The sequence below is a fragment of the Arvicola amphibius genome, chromosome 15, assembly GCF_903992535.2.
Source record: "Arvicola amphibius chromosome 15, mArvAmp1.2, whole genome shotgun sequence".
NCBI lineage: Eukaryota > Metazoa > Chordata > Mammalia > Rodentia > Cricetidae > Arvicola > Arvicola amphibius.
The window spans coordinates 19,195,608-19,200,216 of record NC_052061.1 but is presented as its reverse complement, the minus strand read 5'-3'; positions in this window follow the sequence as shown (position 1 = coordinate 19,200,216).

Genomic DNA, 4,609 nt, shown 5'->3' with positions numbered 1-4,609 from the left:
AACATCTCCTATGTTGCAAATACCTTGCAAAATCCCCATGACTTATGCTCCTAGTTCCTTAAAAGAAATCTTTCAACTTAAAGATATTTTTAAAGAATTAAGAAGGCAACTAACTGTTAATACCTGCAAATCACAGAGAGAAGGCATCTAGATGTGAACCCGTGCACTCTGGGTTCAGACATAAAGCAGCCATGACAAACAATGAATCCCCATGACTCCATCACCCAGCTTGACTCGCAGCTCACAGCCACTGTGTTTCATCTCTACCCATGACACTTGGGAGCAAATCTCCTTCTACACAGTCCAGCGTGTGTCATTGGAGAACAAGTGACCTCTGTCCCAGAACCCACATCCTAAACTCTAGGCTCCTTGGAGATGTGTGTGGAAAGACAGGTCACTGTAACCTGCCCCAGGGATTTAAGTGTGGTGGAGACAGCAGGTGGACCACAGGGAACACCGAGATGGAAGGGAAGGGTTCTCTTCTGAGGAGCCATCAGCAGGGACAGGAACAGGAAGACCCTGGGTCCAGACCCTCAGTCACGTACTTGAAGCAGCCATGACAGCAGAAGATGTATCTCCGGGCCTCTCAGGTCAGCATGCCGTTCACTGCCAGTATGTGCAGCCCCATCTGAAGAAGAGCATTCTGCAACCAACAAGTTAATGAAAGACAGAAACCAACTTCCTTCACATTAATTTGTCAATAATTTTGTACACAGTTATGGAAATCTCACTTTCTCATTTAGTTTATAATCCTTGACTATGTTTGAGAACCCCTGAGAGGCCTGGCTGGGAAGATGGGGACCTAGTTACTGGGCAACTGCAAGAACAGAGCCTGGTCTCCCTGGCAAATCCTCTAAACAGAGATTTTTTTTTCCTGTTGGGGAAAATATTTTCCTTTTTGGGCCATTACTTTCTCCAGAGTCCCAACCATTCCAAAGATAAATAAAAAACAAATTAAGACTTAAAAAACAAAGCTGATATGGTGTGCGCCTTTGATCCCAGCACTCAGGAGGCAGAGGCAGGAGAATCTCTGAGTTCAAAGCCAGTCTGGTCTTTAGAACAAGTTCCAGGACAGCCAGGGCTACACAGAGAAACCCTGTCTCAACCTCCCCCTAACACACCGTGTGTGTGTGTGTGTGTGTGTGTGTGTGTGTGTGTAAAACAAATATCCAGGGCCATCAAGATGGCTGATTGGGTAAGGATGCTTGCCACTAAACCTGACAACTTGAGTTTGATCCCTGGCATCCACAAGGTGAACAGAAAGAGGTGACTCCTGCAAGTTATCCTGACCTTCACACACACTGTGGCACATGAACATTAACACACTAAATAAGTAAATGTAATTTAAATATTTTTTAATTTTTAAATGTTTAGATTTTGTCTGCATGTATGCCTGCAGACCAGAAGAAGGCATCAGATTGTGAACTGCCATGTGGGTGCTGAGAATTGAATTCAGGTCCTCTGGAAGAGCTTCCATTCCTCTTAAACACTGAGCCATGTCTTCAGTCCCTAAATAGTCTTTTTGTTGTTGTTGTTTGAGACAGGAATTCTCTGTGTGGCTTTGGTTTTTTTTTTTTTTTTTTTTTTTTTTTTTTTTTTTTTGTCTTTTTGAGACAGGGTTTCTCTGCAGTTTTTTAGAGCCTGTCCTGGAACTAGCTCTTGTAGACCAGGCTGGTCTCAAACTCACAGAGATCTGCCTGCCTCTGCCTCCTGAGTACCAGGATTAAAGGCGTGCGTCATCATCACCCAGCAGGGTTATGAGTCCTTGGCATCAAAATTCCTAACAGTTGAACCCAGAGATCCCTATATGCCATTGTTATATCAGGCACCTTATTTTGCCATTTAATACGTGTGTGCACATGTGTGTTGTGAGGCTGGGGCTCTCTATGTCACCTTGGTTATCCTAGAATTCACTAGGTAGACCAGACTTGCCTTGAAGTCACAGACCACTGCCTGTCTCTGCCTCCTGAGTGGGCATTAAAGTTGTGCTTCACCACAGTCAGCACAATTCTTATGACAGACATCATTATAAGAACATTATCTCAGGGCAAAGCTGGATGGTATGATAAGACAATGATACAGGTGAGCAGGCTGATTCAGAGAATATGAACTAAGTTCCAGAGCCTGCACTGAATGATCTAGTTGTGTCTAATTTCTCCGTCTGTCCTATTGCCTTCACACTAACTCCTTGTTGTGAGATCAGCTGCAGAGCCAGCCGTTAGTGTAAGCCTTGGGAACAAAACACATCTAGATGACTTAGTCACCAGGTGCTGCCTGCCTGAGAAACAGCAGAGACTGCCAGAGTTCAGGCTTTCTGTTTTTTTCTGTAGTTGTTTGATGTGGGATTTCCCTCTGTATGCTGTGAATACCATTAGTTAATATAGAAACTCTCTTAGGCGTGCACAAGGAAGAACTTAGGTAGGCAGGGAAAACTAAACTGAATGCTGGGAGAAAGAAGGTGGAATCAAGGAGAAGCCATGTAGCCTCGCCAGAGACAAATGCTGGAACTTTCTGGTAAGTCACAGCCACGTGGCAATACACAGAATAATGGAGATGGGCTAGTATAGGGTGTAAGAGTTAGCCAGAAATACGCTTATGCTATTGACCAAAAGAGGCTCCCACAGTTATTATTTTCTCCTCTCACTGACTCTATGCCTTGCTCCAAACCATTTTCTCTGCTTCTGATGGTTATTTAGTGACCTTATACATACTTTCTTTCTGGTTTATGTATCATTTTTCTATAATTTTTTTCTATCAAGAGTCTAGTGTATCTTTCAAATGCTGATAGATTTGGGGAACTCACATATATAATGCACATGCTAAAGGGACAGTTGTTAGCTTGGAGGTAGTATTCACTTACTTGCACTTTTCCTTGCTACTTGTTATTTATCTTAGCTATCAAACTCATGATTCTCCTTTTGCACAATTATGTATAATTCTATGGTTTCTAGACCCTAGACATCTACCTCAAACTAAAAAAAAATGAATACCATGAATACTAAATAAATATGCTGCCTGCCTGCTTGCCATCCCTATCTCTACGTGTTTGGGAGAGGAGGGAAATTGAGACAGTTTACTAGATAACCTCAGTCTGGACTGGAATCCAAGATCTTACTGCTCAGACTTCCAAGTGGTGAGTATGTAGTCATACAGCACCATATTGGACTATGTACTTTCTAACTAACAACATGACTATTACACCAAACACACACACCACACAGATAGCTCATCAGTTAAGAGCATTGGAAGCTCCTTCAGAAGGCCTGTATTTGATTGGATGTTGGCTCACAACTGTCTGTAACTCTAGTTGTAGGAGATACAACTCCCTCTTCTGGCTCTGAAGAAATCGTATGCACCTGGGACAGGCATACATGAAGGCAAAACACTCACATTCATAAAAATGAAAATAAATCTAGGAAGCTGGAAATGGCTCAATGGTTAAGAGCACTAGCTCCTCTTCCAGAGGTCATGAGCTCAATTCCCAGCACCTGCATGGTAACTCACGACCATGGAATCTGATGCCCTCTTCTGGTGTGCAGAAATACATCTTGTCTTAGTTAGGGTTTCTATTGCTGTGAAGAGACATCATGAGCACAGCAACGCTTATAAAGGAAAACATTTAACTGGGGCTGGCTTACGGTTCAGAGGTTTAGTCCATTGTCATCATGACAGGAAGCACAGCAGTGTGCAAGCATACATGGTGCTAGAGAAGGAGCCAAGAGTCCTACATATGGACTGGCAGGCAGCAGGAAGAGAGAGTGACACTGGACCTGGCCTGAGATTCTGAAACATTAAAGCCCACCCCTGTGACACACTTCCTAATGTCATAAACCTCCTAATAGTATCATTTCCTACAAGTCTATGGGGGCACTTCCATTTAAACTACCACACACATAGACAAAACACCCATGTACATAAATACATGAATAAATAAATCTATAAAAAAAGTAACACTAAAAAAATCTAAACAAAATGTAAGACAGAATCTCACTATGCAACATTAAAAAATCTAAACAAAATTTAAGACAGGGTCTCATGTGTAGCCCTGTCTGGTCTGGAACTTAATATGTCAACCAGGTTGGCATTGAACTCACAGAGATCTGCCTGCCTCTGCCTCATAAGTGCTAGGGTTAAAGTTATTTGTCACCAAGCCCAGCTAAATACAAGCTAGATGTATATACATATAATAGCATATAAACACTATTCAGCAAGAGAATATGTGTCAGATATGACTCTAGACATTATCTTTTTATCCTTCCATATAAATACTTTTGGCAAAGAAATGTTTAAGACTGAAAATTATTTCTTAAAATGAAGAGATGTTGGTTAAAGAGTGTGTGATGGTTTGAATAGGAATGGCCCCCAAGGGCTCATATGTTTGTATACTTGGTCATTCGGGAGTGGCACTACATAACAGAAATTAGAAAGTGTGGCCTTTTTGGAGGTTGTGTGTCACTCAGGAGACGGGGGTCATTGGGGTTTCAGAAGCCCACACCAGGTCAGTGACATTCTCTCTTGCAGATGCCTGTGGATCTGGGGGTAGAACTCCCAACTTTTCTAGTATGAGTCTGTAGTGAGAAGGCAAGCAGGCCTGCTTTTTATCCCGCCC